General features: G+C 35.8%; 1 non-coding gene across 1 annotated transcript; it reads right to left on the bottom strand.

Moving 5' to 3' along the window:
* Positions 1–7,914: 7,914 nt before the first annotated feature.
* LOC127117024 (small nucleolar RNA R71) lies at positions 7,915–8,021 on the bottom strand. Its single transcript, XR_007801787.1, has one exon. It is a non-coding gene; the product is annotated as a small nucleolar RNA R71 (small nucleolar RNA).
* Positions 8,022–14,410: the final 6,389 nt, after the last annotated feature.

The following is a 14,410-nucleotide window of genomic DNA, read 5'->3' as shown; positions in this document are numbered from 1 at the left end:
GTCTGGAAGACCTGTCATGTTACTTTGGCAGGCACCTGTCTGAAGCCCTCCTTAAGAGGCAATGTTTGTGGTTGTTTATCTTTGTGCCTCGTACAGTCAAAGACCTCCTAAGTGAAGAGGCATTGGCAGATAGAAGGGATGTGCAATCCATCCCCTGCTACTCAGTGTGTCATTCATCTTGCTCACACCATGTGTTGATGCATTTTGAATAAAAACCCAAAATCTTGTTGTGTCAGTCATGTGGAGAAGAGTTCCTTCATTCTAAACTCCCACACTTTCTATTGATTAAAGCTCTCCCAGGCCAGGGATAAGAGTTATGGGGTCTTACCCTCATTTCCCATTTCATCTGCTTCACCCTAACTCTCAATGTTAGGGTTAAGAGCTAACAACACCCCATTCCAGTTGGCTTGTTTGTCGAGGTTGATATGACCCCTTGACTAAAGCCCAGCCTTGTGTTAGCCAATTGTTTGCATATAGTGTGTGATACTTGTGCTTGTGTTTGCTTATCTGCTGTTTAGGCTAGCTTGCTTCCCGTGCAAGTTAGGATTAGAGACCTCAACATAGGGATCGTATGCATGACAACTTCTAGGCTCGAGTCGTAGTCTCCCTAGTAGCTTGTTATCTCCCTAGTCTCTGGTTAGGATAGAAGTTCTTTCCCTGTTAAGGGGAACTACGTCGCCCTGATCCTCATACCAGATGAGGTACGTAGGCAGGAGATGAGCAGATCTCTCCGGGCACCCTTTTTCTTTTTCAACCCTCTTGTGTGTGTGGAGGCTGACATAAGTCCATCGATTGGCAGTCGGTTTCCTGTTTGTGTTTGTGTGGAGTCTGACGTAAGTCCAGCGATTGGCATTCGGTTTCCTGTGTGTGTTTGTTTATGCGGAGTCTGATGTAAGTCCAACGATTGGCATTCAGTTTCCTGCTTGTGTTTGTTTGGCGTGCGTTAGCCGAGCTACGAGTGCTCTGATTCTTCTCTGGTTAGAGAAGATACGTATGCATAGGATGCGACATCCTAGCGAGCATGTTTCCGTTTCCCGAACTATGTCGACTCTAATGTTTGTGTCTGACAAACTACGTAGGCCCAAGATGCGATATCCTGCCGAGTCCTCTTCTTCCGTCTTTCATCTGTGTTTCCCTCCAGTGTTTGTGCAGTTTTGAGCAGTTATTTAGCAACCTTTCTTCTATTCTTTTTGAGCGTGGATCCCGTCGAGTACGACGGATGCGTAGGGGTGCTAATACCTTCCCTTCGCATAACCGACTCCCGATCCTATCAATCTCAGGTCGTAAGACCATTTCCTTTCCAGGTTTACTTCGAGCGTTTCCTTTCCCTGCTTTGGGATAAATAACGCACGGTGGCGGATCTGTTTCTTTTCCCGTCGGTTTTTCGCGTAATGCGACACACGCGTGTGATGCTTTGACTGAGGTGCATCGTGGATAGCACGCGCGTGGCCATCATATCTGTCACCTCAATTAATTTCTTTATTTTGTTTAATTCATAATAAACCATTTTTTATCCAAAAAATATGGGACTTTCACCAAAAAAATTAAATATTTTTCTCTTCCATATTTTGAATTAAAATTATTTTTTGGATTGATTTTGGTGTTTTTCACAAATTAAGTGTTTTTATGCATATTTTTAATTGTTTAGAAACGCTTCTGACTTTTTAAAAATCATGAAATTTTTTGTCTAAGGTCCTTTGACCTTGTTTGACCTAGGATAAATCCCTTGGCCATTTATTTGGTGTTTGAAGGGATTTGAGGTTTTGTCCAAATTAAAAATGTATTTTAATTCATTTTTAAATTGATTTTTAATTGATTAAATGTTTAAAAGTTATGTTAAGCCGTTTTTATGGTCTTGTGATGTTTGACTTTCTATTTGGATCATGGTCATGGTTGATTTGACTTCTGTTGGATCAAAACCATTGTAATTCGGGGATTGATGAAATGTGTATTTCATCTCCCAAAATGAATGGATGGTTTTGATCAGATGAAATTCCTCCCATGATCAAGTTGTGTTTCTATTTCGCTCTTCATCTTCATCCCTATTCTTCCCCATTCCCTCATTTGACCAATGAAATCTCTAATGTCTAAATGATAATTGATTCATCAATGACCTTGTGTCAGATGGATCAATACAAGTATGACTGAGATAGGTCCCTCCCATTTTCTTTTAGTGTGTGGTATGCTTTACGAGTTTGGTTCTTTGTACCAAATCTCTAACATTCATTAATACCTATATTTTTTATTTCCCGACCTCAGATAGTTGTGACTTCTACATAAGTCCAATTACGATTGCTTAACATATAGCTAAATTTGACACTCAAGGCATATCATTCTAGTAAGTGAGATTGTAAGTCTCCCATTCCTCATGGCATTGTGTGGAGACTTGACCTTTTTTCCTTTCATGAGAGTTAGTGACATACTTGTTGAGTTATCCAAGTTGGATCCCTTCTCATGGAAGATTTCTTGGTTCAAGGATTCATACTTGTGAATGAATGGTTGAGTGTGTAGCAGTGAATTCATGATCATCAAGCTATGGATAATCCAGACATCAAATAATAAGAGTCGCCACCGCGCTTTTATTGTTTCCAATGGAAAAGGGAAAAGTACAAACAAAACCCAACAGTAAGAAGTTTTCAAATTAAAACTAATAAAATGTCAGAGATTACAGGTAAGGGGGTTGGTTACACAGAGGGAAGGTGTTAGCACTCAAAGTGTCCTAGGTACTCCTAGGGAGCCCTTTCTTGTGTGCATATGTATTATGGACAAAGTGATGTTTACAAACAAATAGAATGGAGGGATGAGAAAAGAATTCATTAATTATATTTCTGTGTTTGACAAGACCTTCGGACTTGTGCCTACGTACCAACATGAAAATGAGGGATCAAAACCTCGTAGTTCGTGATACAAATTTCAAAGTGGATGCATTGCTTTTAATCAAGAATTAAGTTTGAAAGGCACAAGGACCTAGAAAATTGTTTGAATGAGTTAGTTCTTTTTTTTGCTTTTGAAAGTTTTAAATCAAGTATAGTTAAGTATATTTACAGGTTTAATTTAAGAAAGAAAATTTAAAAATGAAATGGCATAAGGCCAAGGTTTCTAGTTTGCAAAGTTGTCAAAGTTAAGAAAAACAAGTTCAATCAAAGAAGTTTACTAAAATGAGGGAGATATTTTGAAATTAAAGAGGTGGGGAGGGGATGAAGAGACTAATCCTAAGCACAAATTTAAAAGTTAAGAGTTGAAAAGATCTGACAGATGGGTAACAATCCAATAGACAAGAATGTCATATAGAAACCCCACATTCCCTTGGATATTAGAATCAAGCAACAAACAATACATACAATATTATCTTAAAGAGTAAGGCATCAAATAAAGATAACCCCATCCAAGCTTTAGCCACTCCATGATCTCCTTCAAATTTGCTCATGTAACACATGAATTCCATAAGTCACAGGTTCAAAATAATAGCTTCACAATGATCATGTAGCAGATGAACTCAAAGGAATCTTTAATGATGTATCAGGTGAAGTTTTAAATTGCAAGCTCTTGGTTACATGAAAGTTGGCATTGGCAAAGTCCTTTTGCATAGGGATGTTGTCTAAATTCTAAGTCCAATTATCCAAGATCAAACCAACAGTCCACACAATAGTTTTTAGGTTTTTTTTTGTTTCTTATTATGTACATTAATGGCCAAAGACCACATAAGCAAACAAAATACACACAAACAAGATATATCACACAATATGGTCCAAGTGGACAAAGTGAAAAGGCATTAATATAAACAATTAGAATGGTATGAATAATGGCAAATGAATAAAGCTTAAAAATCAAAGTGCATTAAAAGTAAATGGCTTGAAATTAAATGTTAGTGGTTAATGAATTAGAAGTTAGTATTGTTTTTTCTTTTTCTTTTTAAGTCATTCTTTGGAGAACACTCAACCCACTTATCACAAGCATGGATCCTTGAACCAAGACATCTTTCAAAGGAAGGAAAAAAGGCCAAGTTTTCACACAATACCATGAAAGAGGGGAGACTTACAATCTTACTAACTAGAATGCTATGCCTTTTGTCTCAAAAATTTAGCGTTATGTTAAGCAATCGTAATTGAACTTATGTAGAAGTCACAACTATTTGAGGTCGGGCAATAGAATTTTGGTGTTAATGCATGTTAGAGACATAGTATAATGGATTGTGCTCATGAAACATACCACACACAAAAAGAATATGCAAAAGAGGTGGTCTAATATCATCCATACTTATGTTAATTTTTCAATCAAATAGCCTTAGGATTTAGAGACATCATAGACCAAATGAAATGGATGCATAAAGAAGGGGAATTAGATGAAGAGGGAGGGGAATGAATCAAAACTCAAATTGGTCAAAGGAGGACTTTTACCAAATTAAGATCATTCATTCATTTCGGGAGATGGAATGTACATTCCACCAATCCCCTAAATCCAATGATCTTAAAACCTCATACAAGTCAAACTCATACAAACCATCAAAATAGCTCAACACAATTATTTGGCATTTATTCAATTTAAAATACTAAAAATAAAGCATTAAATTAAATATGGTTTGTCAAATTCCTAAAACCTCATCAAAATACGAAAGAAATGGCCATGAGATTTATCATAGGTCAAACAAGGTCAAAGGACCTTGGAGAAAAAAATTCAGAATTTTTAGAGACTTAAAAGTATTTTTAAACAATTAAAAATAATCATAAAATCAATTAAATCATGAAAAATATTAATAATGATCCAAAAAATAATTTTAATTAAAAATATGAAAGAGGAATTTATTTAAATTTTTTGGTGAAACTCTCATATTTTTTGGATCAATATTCAAATTAATATGAATTAATGAAAATAAAATGAAATAAAATGAAAAGAAGAAAATCAAAAAAATGTGGACCACTTGATCTCCCTCATTAATTGAGGAGGCAGATCAAGTGGTTGAGCGCGCGCAATCTACCATGCACCTGAGTCAACTAATCACACGCGTGGTAATCAGTATGTACGCTCAGGATTAAAACAATTTAAACAAGATCAATGGCTCAGAACCTATCCAGCACACCACCGACGCTGGACCTCCGGTCACCTTCTCAGGCGAGGTCCACCGGACTGGTTCACTCATTACCATTAAGAAAATGAAAAAAGAGGACATGATCTGAAATAAAAAATGGCGTAGAGCACGAATCTGAACTCAATTTTAAATAACTCCACACATATAGAAAGATATGAGGAGTTGAATTTTGATGTGTGTCAACCCAGTTGCTTCGATTTGACTCAAAGCAACTTTAGACAACCAAAGATCCAAGAGAATTGATGAGAATTGAGTGAGAGTCGAAGAGAAGAAGTTTTCTGTAATTTACCTTCTGTAGCGGTAAATTCATAATCATCAAGCTATGGATAAGCCAGACATCAAATACCAAGATTCGCTACCGCGTTTTTATTTTTTCCAAGGGAAAAGGGAAAAAGCACAAAACCCAAAAGTAAGAAGTTTTCAAATCAAAACTAATAAAATGTCAGAGATTATAGGTAAGGGGGTTGGTTACATAGAGGGAAGGTGTTAGCACCCAAAGTGTCATAGGTACTCCTAGGGAGCCCTTTTTATGTGCATATGTATTTGGTACAAAATGATGTTTATAAGAAAATAGAATGGAGGGATGAGAAAAGAATTCATTAACTATATTTTTGTGTTTGACAAGACCTTCGGACTTGTGCGTACGTATTTATCACACTGAATTACCCTGTGTTTTTGACTCGGATTTTCACATGTTTATAGGACTTTATTATCATTTTGTTTGTATTATGCTCTCTTTTATGTTGTTTTCAGATATTTAGCTCTTTCAGGCCCTTTTAGAAGAAACGAAGCAAAAAAAACTTAAAATTAGGGTTTTTCGGAGAATATTGTACACATGGCGTTGCACATGGCGGCCGCTATAGAAGCAGCCATGACTCATCAGCCCTCAACCAGGAGGTAACCTCCACGTTCCCATGATCTATCCCATTTACACACATGGCGGGAGCCATGAAAGGATGGCGGGCGCCACCTTTGGAAATCACGTTCCCACTAAGGAGAAGTTGGAGGGCACCATGATCTTTGCAAGCTGCTGAAATCCCCTATAAATAGTTCGTTCCATTTCATTTTCAAATCATCCAACTTAGTTTACAACACTAAGCCTATATTTATCATTTGTAAAAGCGGTAATCCGTCACATCGGGGGGTTATCGCACCTTAGTGAGATTGAGTTGGGTCACTTCGAGTTGCTTTCGTCTTTATCTTCAGAGTCGGAGGTTTATTTTCCTTGTACCAGATTTAAAGCCCTCCATTTGGAGCAGGTTTTTATTTATTGCTTTTATTTATTTATTTACTTGCCTCGCTTTATTTTATTTATTTTCTGTCTCACTTTATTTTATTTACTTTCCGTCTCGCTTTACTTTATTTACTTTCTGTCTCGCTTTATTTTATTTACTTTCTGTCTACGCTTTACTTTATTTACTTTCTGTCAATGCTTTATTTTATTTACTTTCTGTCTACGCTTTATTTTTACAGGCTTTACTCATCCTTTACGCCTCACATTCTAAAACAACTTTTCATCATGATCAGTATCGTTGTATTTGTTGGTATTACCATGTCTGGCTAAATCTTTTAAAGGTTAGAATGTAAGGATCGCGGTTAAAGAGATGTTTCACATATTGAATCTGTAGAAATAGTTTAAAGGCTGTTTTGATTTTTAACTTAAGTTTTCTGAAACAAACTTAGTTAGTTTTAACTATTCAAGGAGTGCGAAAGCACCCTGACTTAGTTAACTAGGGATTTTTATCACTTTAAGGAAAAACTATTTTTGAAACTGTTTTCGGACGCGTTGGTAGATTTAAAATCAGGAAACTCCTTGGATAAAAATTTCCAAATCAAAATCACTTTTCAACTAAGTTTATGAGTCTTATTTCTTAAAAATAAGTTTCCTACTTTAGCGTTTTGCGCACCTTTTATAAGTGACAATAAAAGGCCTTAATTTAAGGGTAAACTCGGTTCTGAATACGCGAAAGCGACAGTTCCTGTTAAATGGATTCTTTTCAAGAGTAGAAAATATTGTCTCATAAGTAGTTCTATTTAGACAATCGAAACATCACTTAACTGACGTGAAATACATTCAACCAGTCTTTACCTGCATTTATTATTTACTGTTGTTTTGCAAACCCAATATCTCTTTTATACCGCCTTAGTTAAACACCATAACAATAGTAACCGATAGATTCACGATTTGGCCTCTGTTGGATCGATATGCTTTTATATTACTTTGACGCGATTCGTGCACTTGCGAATTCACACGATCAAGTTTTTGGCGCCGTTGTCGGGACCAACTTCGTCAAATTTCGTACTCTGTTGTTACACTGTCTAGACTAAGGCATTATTAGCCGGTAAATGCGAACAACCCGTAGTACCGGAAATTTAGTTGATCCTTTAGCGGAACCCGAACGTTATACTCGTACACGCCTCTTACTCATCCGAATTAAGAAAGCTATGGGCGAGAATCGCGACCAGAGACCTCTTAAGGAATTTTCCCAACCCTATGAAGAGGAACCTAGTTCGAGTACAGTAAACCCCCTTATTCCTGCTAACAATTCGAACTAAAACCGTCTTTGTTGCAATTAGTGAAACAGAACCAATACGCGGGTCTCGCTACTGAGAACATGAATCAACATTTAAAAGTTTTTATCCAACTGGCCGACACTTTTGAATCTAATGGCGCTTCATCAGATGCGATCCGTTTGAGATTATTTCCTTTCTCCCTTAGGGATAGAGCACGTTCATGGTTAGATTCACTTCCAGCTAATTCAATAACTACTTGGGAAGACCATAGGAGAGTATTCCTTGCTAGATATTTCCCCTCTAGTAAGACTGTTGTTCTTCGAAACCAAATAACTAGATTTACTCAAAACCAAGGAGAATCGCTTTTTGAAGCTTGGGAGAGATATAAAGAACTATTAAGAGTCTGCCCACACCATGGCCTAGAACAATGGCTGATCATTCATACCTTCTACAATGGACTCCATTATAACACCAAGATAAGCATCAACGTTGCCGCAGGTGGCGTGCTGATGAACAAACCTTATCCTGAAGCTTGTGACCTAATTGAGGATATGGCCCAAAACCATTACCAATGGGGAACTGAACGAGCATCAATAGAGAAAAAGGAGACCCAAGGTGGAATACATGAGATAAGCTCTCTGGACATGATGCAGGCGAGAATGGACGCTTTAGCCCTTAGGATCGAACATATGTCTACAAACACTAACACCGCAGCGGTAGTCCACACAAAGTGCGAACTCTATGGATCTAAAGGACACGAATCGGCGGAGTGTAACCTTTTGAACGACCTGAACACCGACCAAGTGAATTACGCCCAAGGTAACCTATTTTCAAACACTTACAACCCTGGATGAAAGAATCATCCGAATTTCTCCTATAAAAACCAGAACCCTATCCAAAATCATGCACCTCAGAGGCCTCAAGGTTATGAAGCCCAAAAACCAAACCAACCTATGCAAGTTGTGCCCCAGAGTTTGTTCTCCCAGAGTTTCTTGAAACTTTGGGTTTTCTAGCATTAGTAAAATTTTGTGTTTGTGCATGTGTGTATTGATAAGAGAAAGGGGACTTATGTTTATCATCTGCAGAAGGTATTTTCTCGTCTTCATCAGAGTCATATCTTATTCCTCTTTTCTTATTCTGACTGACTCCATAAATCATAGAAGCCATTATGCTTCTTTCTATCCCATTTTTCAGAAACTTTTGAAAAGCTTTACATATTCATATTTGATTGTGTTAGAAGTTTGTGGGGCTTGAGATAAAGCTTCTTCCAGTTTTAAACATTGTTTATTTGAAGATTCCTTTTCTCTTTCCAAAATCAAAATGTCGTCTTTTAATTAAGAAACTTTTATCTCAAGCTTATCACATTCTTCAATGGTTCCTTCAAGGACCCTTTTCAAGGCCTTTAATTTTTGTCGAAGTTTTTGATATGAGCTTAGAGATTCAGATAAACAAGATTCAAGATCTGAGCGAGAGAGGTCAGAAAATACCTCTTCAGGATCAGATTCTCTTTCTGATGAGCTTCCAGATGTGGTAGCCATGAATGCCACATTTTCCTGTTCTTCTTCAGAGTCTGATTCTGAGGCATCATATTCAAAGTCATCCTAGGTGGCCATTAGTCCCTTCTTAGTTTTAAAGGAACCTTTCTTGAATCATTCTCTTCTGGAGATGTCTTTCTTAAGCTTTGGGAATTTTTTTCTATAGTGACCTGGTTATTTACATTCATAGCATGTTACCTCTTTGTTTGGTTTGCCTCTGGAAGTTGATTATGAGCGAACTCCCTTGGGTCTTGGTCTTCTGAAGTTGTTATTCCTTTTTCTCCCAAGTTGTTTTACTCTTCTGGTTAGAAGGGATATCTCTTCTTCATCATCGGAATCATCCTTTTCAGAGTCGTCATTTTCTTCTTCATCTTGGAGAGTTTTATTCCTTTCTAGTTTATGTCTCTCAGATCTATACTTCAGAGTTACATACTTGTTTTTCTTTTGGGGCTCATCTTCCTCAAGTTCTATCTCATGACTCAGAGGGAGCTTATGAGTTCTTCCAAGCTTATGTTATTCAGATCTTTTGATAGTTTTAATGCAGTGATGATAGGTCTCCACTTCTTTGGCAAGCTTCTAACAATATTTTTGACATGATCTGCAGTTGTGTAGCCCTTGTCCATAACCTTGAGTCCTGCAATTAAGGTTTGAAATCTAGAAAACATTACCTTTATAACTTCATCGTCCTCCATCTTGAAGGCTTCATATTTATGAATTAGAGCCAGAGCCTTTGTCTCTTTGACTTGTGAGTTGCCTTCGTAAGTCATCTTTAGGGATTCAAGTATTTCTTTAGCAGTTTCCCTGTTGGTGATCTTTTCATATTCATTGTAGGATATGGCATTCAGCAGTATTGTTCTTGCTTTGTGGTGAATTTTAAAATCACGCTTCCGATCATCAATCATTTTATTTCTGGCAATAGCAATACCAGCATCAAATATAGGAGGTACATAACCAATTATAATTATGTCCCATAGGTCAGCGTCATAACCCAGAAAGAAACTTCTGATTATATGTTTTCAATAATCAAACTTTTCTCCATCAAATATTGGAGGTTTGCCATTATAACTGTCTCTTTCATTGGTGTTAGCCATAGTGTTTTTCTCACGCTGGATCTCTCTATATTGTTAAGTGTTTGATTAGAAAATCAATAACAGAGTCGAAGCTCTGATACCAATTGAAGGTAGAGGAAAACAAGAAAGGGGGGTTTGAATTGTTTCCACAGATAATAAAAAACTTTTGCAAATAAAAACACATGCGAAAAATAAGTCTATCAACACAGAAGTTTATCCTGGTTAGCTTGAAATTCAAAGCTACTCCAGTCCACCCAACCAAGGTGATTTTGCCTTTAACAAGGACTTAATCCACTAATCTTGAAAGATTACAACAAAGAGAGTTTAAGAGGATAAAGATCTCTTAGCCCTCTCAAGTTTATATACTTCACAAGTCACTTGAGGAATATTCAACAACTATTGAAAAATACAGTGATGTGTTTAGTGCTTCTAGGTAAGCAGTCTTTACACAGTATAAGAACATAAATATTTCACACTTAGAGCAATAACTCGTGTGAACAAAATTGAACAAGAATAAGAGAGATGATGAGTTTTATTTGCAGTATTTTCGTGTATGCTTCGTTGTCTTGTATGAAGATGATCCAACCTTTATATAGATTTGATAAAGAGACAATTAGTTAGTTGAGGCATTCATGGATATCTTGGCAATGATGAACTTTTAATGTCATTAATCTCTTTGTCCTTTTCATAGAAATTTTGGAGTGCGTTAATTCTCTTCCAAAAATAGATTCATGCCAAAAACGGAAGGCTTTGTAGTTAAGTCTTTGTGATCGTCCTTGAGTCAGAGTATGCGGAGCTTAGAGTTCTTGTTCAACGTGTATATCTTAAGATGGTTGTTGAGAGCGGATTGACTTCAGAAGTTCTTGATGTCTTTCTGATAGTGATTTCTTCAGAGCATAAAGTCATTAGATTCGTACTGTTCAGATTCAGAGCGTCTGATTCTTCCCTATGTGCGTTTTATTTTCTTTAGAGTCAGAACCTCTGCTTAAATATCTTCTAAGTTGTTATTCTTGACTTACGTGATTGTCAGATGTATGTCTATCTGATCCTTTTTCGATTAGAGTCTTGCACACTTCGATAAATTTATTAGGTTACTAATTTTTTTCATCCTTTATTATCATCAAAATCTTAGAGATGAATTGAAGACACAGAATCTTATTCTTACAAAAGTAACCAAGCCAAGTCTTCACAAAGAAGTCTAAAGTCATAGGTATCAGATGAATCCCATGGTCTTAAATCCCAAGTCCCAAAGCAAAGGTCAAGATATTAATTCTAAGTTCATAACTTCACAAAGATGCCAAGGATGGTAACCACAAGTCCATGAATTAGGACTAACAAGCTTCTTTTTAGGTTTTTTATTAGTGTTTTTATAATATTATCAGAAGAGGAAACCCAAATAGTCAAGGAACAAAATAATATAATCACTAAATAATATGATATGAAATGCTAAACCTAAAATATAAAGTAAATGACATAAAAAGTAAAGGCATAAAGGTAAATGACTTTGAAGTAAAGGTTAATACAAGTAAAGTGTTAGTAAATGATGTTAGTGAAGATGAAAGATATTTTGGTCATTTTTGGAGAACACTCAACCATCCACTCACAAGCATGAAAATATGAACCTTATACATCATTTATGAGAAGGGCTCCAACTTGAATAAAATCTACAAGTATGCCACTAGCTCTCACAAATGGAAAAGGAGAAAAAACTTCACACAATACCATGAGGAATATGAGACTTACAATCTCACTTATAAAAATGCCATTGCCTTGGGACAAATTTAGAACTATGTTAAGCAATCGTAATTGGACTTATGTATAAGTTACAACTATCTGAGGCCAGTCAATAATAATCTTTATGTTAATACATGCTAGATAAATGATATATAAATCATTCTCCTAAGCCATGCCACACAAGAAAAGAAAATGAAAGGGGATGATCAAGCACAAATGCTAGGAAGATTGTCCATTACTTCAATCCACATTTCATGACACTTAGGAAAAACTTATGCATCAATCCAAAGTACCTTAAATGGTTCATGATCACTTAGAAGGTAGATTTGAAATTATGAAAGTTCATCAAGCACCAATCCACACATCATGAACAAGATGGACACAAATCCATCTTATTAATCAAAAGAAAAGAAAGGGATGAAGATGAAAGGGGACAAAAGAGGTCACACCCAAATTGAATCACAAATTTGATCAAGTCATCATTAAAATTAATCATCCATTTTGGTGGATTAGGGTTTTCACCCTATCAACACCCAAGATCCATTGAGTTTGATGAGACTTGAAGTCAAAATCATCATGATCCAAGGCCAACAAAAATCCACAAGGTCAAACAAATTAAAAAGGAAACTAAATCAAATAAAAATTCATTAAAGGTATTTTTAAATGATTTTTAAACTGGAAATAAAATGAAAAAAATCCACAAAGTCCTTCAAAACACCAAATAAATGGCCAAGAAAATTATGGAAGGTTTGAAATAAAATGAGAAATCTGTAATAAAATTTTCAGAATTAAAAAATGCAGAAAAGTATTTTCATGAAAAATGGAAAATGAATGAAAGAAAATGTGAAAAAATAAGAATCATATGAAGAAAAATAAAAGAGAATTTTAGAAATTATTTTAGGATTTTTTGGATAAAAATAAAATTACTATGAATTTTTAAAGAATTTTTTTTTAAATAATAAAAGAAAAAGAATTAAAATAATAAAAAAACTAGGAGCGTTGGATCACGCCTTATTAATTGACGTGGCAGATCCAACATTCCAAATGATGAGAAACACGATGGAATGCACTGCAAGCCAAACACAATATCATGTTTGAATTTAACCAATCAAAACATTTTAAAATATCAACGTGTCTGGTCCAAACTCAGACCACCTGAGAAATACTCCGGCCATCTTCTCCGGTGAGCTCTCACCGGAGTTTCACCGTTTGGTAACTTCAGGACACTGGACCACCACCATTATGATCCTCTTCTCATCCCGAATTCAACCTTATGCTTCAAATTCATTTATGTGAACTGAGCAAAAATAATTGCAAAGAAGTTTCATAAACAAACAAAACACAAAAAGTAAAATTAAATGATGAACATGATTGATCAACACTAGATAAGTTAGAGGAAAGCATCAGAGCATAAAGGACTACATTGTGGTAACTTCTTTGAGTTCAAATGATGCTTAGAACTACCTTGTCCAGATGGTGATCAGAAGTTGATGAAGTTGGATCTGGTTAGAGCAATTCAGAAGGTATCAGAGCTTGGTAATTGTTGCAAAAGTTTCATAGGATTCTGATGGAGCTATTAGAATCAAGAAAAATGGATTGAAACAGGTTGAAATTCAAAACACGATAGTTGAATTTTTCGGAAAAACTTCAAGTTGCAACATGGTTTCTTGTCTCTAAAAATATTCCAAATGAAGGCAAAATCTTCCTCTATTTATAGGCAATGTAATTGGATCCAAATACGTGTGTAATGATGTTGAATTCGTGCAAAACAAATTTGATCCAAGTGTGTAAAAAGTGTGACTTGAAACTCCTCAAAACTCAGCCAAATGATGTGTTTTAAGTGCCAATTAACTTCTGGAGGTTTGATTAAACATTTTTAGGACCCAAAAATATTATAATTTAGCTTGGAGTTGAGTTTATTCATGGTCAAATTTCGGGCAATGGTGATTTCTTCAGTTTTAAGTCACCATGTTCAACTAAATGGGGCATCCTACTCAAGAGGATTTTTCATCCCATTCTTTTTGCAATCTGTTAACATCATGGTCAAGATTACAATGAGCCAACAAAGTTTTCATTTGGATGCTTGAGCACAAAGTTATTGTGTGTTGAAGTTGGCATAAAAAATTGAATGCTTCATGGCTGAAAATGATATATAATGTCCCAATGATTTCCATGGCCTTCCAAGCATAATTTGACCTTGGTCCTTGAAGAAAACTTCTAGAGGTTATCACCAGTGGAATTGTACAAAAAGAATCAGCTCCATGTGTTAAAAATTTAGGAAGTTATGATCTTTGAAAGTTGGCAAAAAATCACTTGAAAATAGGTCAAATTTCACTAAGTCCACAAATGACCTATAATGCCTCCATACTTTTGATGATCCTCAAAGTATAATTGGATCTTGTCATGTAAAGAGAAGTTGTAGAGAATATTGAGAAGAGTCATATGCAAAAAAGGGAATTCAAAAATTTTGA

Source organism: Lathyrus oleraceus, chromosome 1, assembly GCF_024323335.1.
Source record: "Lathyrus oleraceus cultivar Zhongwan6 chromosome 1, CAAS_Psat_ZW6_1.0, whole genome shotgun sequence".
Classification (NCBI taxonomy): domain Eukaryota; kingdom Viridiplantae; phylum Streptophyta; class Magnoliopsida; order Fabales; family Fabaceae; genus Lathyrus; species Lathyrus oleraceus.
This window is presented reverse-complemented; position numbering and strand designations above follow the sequence as displayed.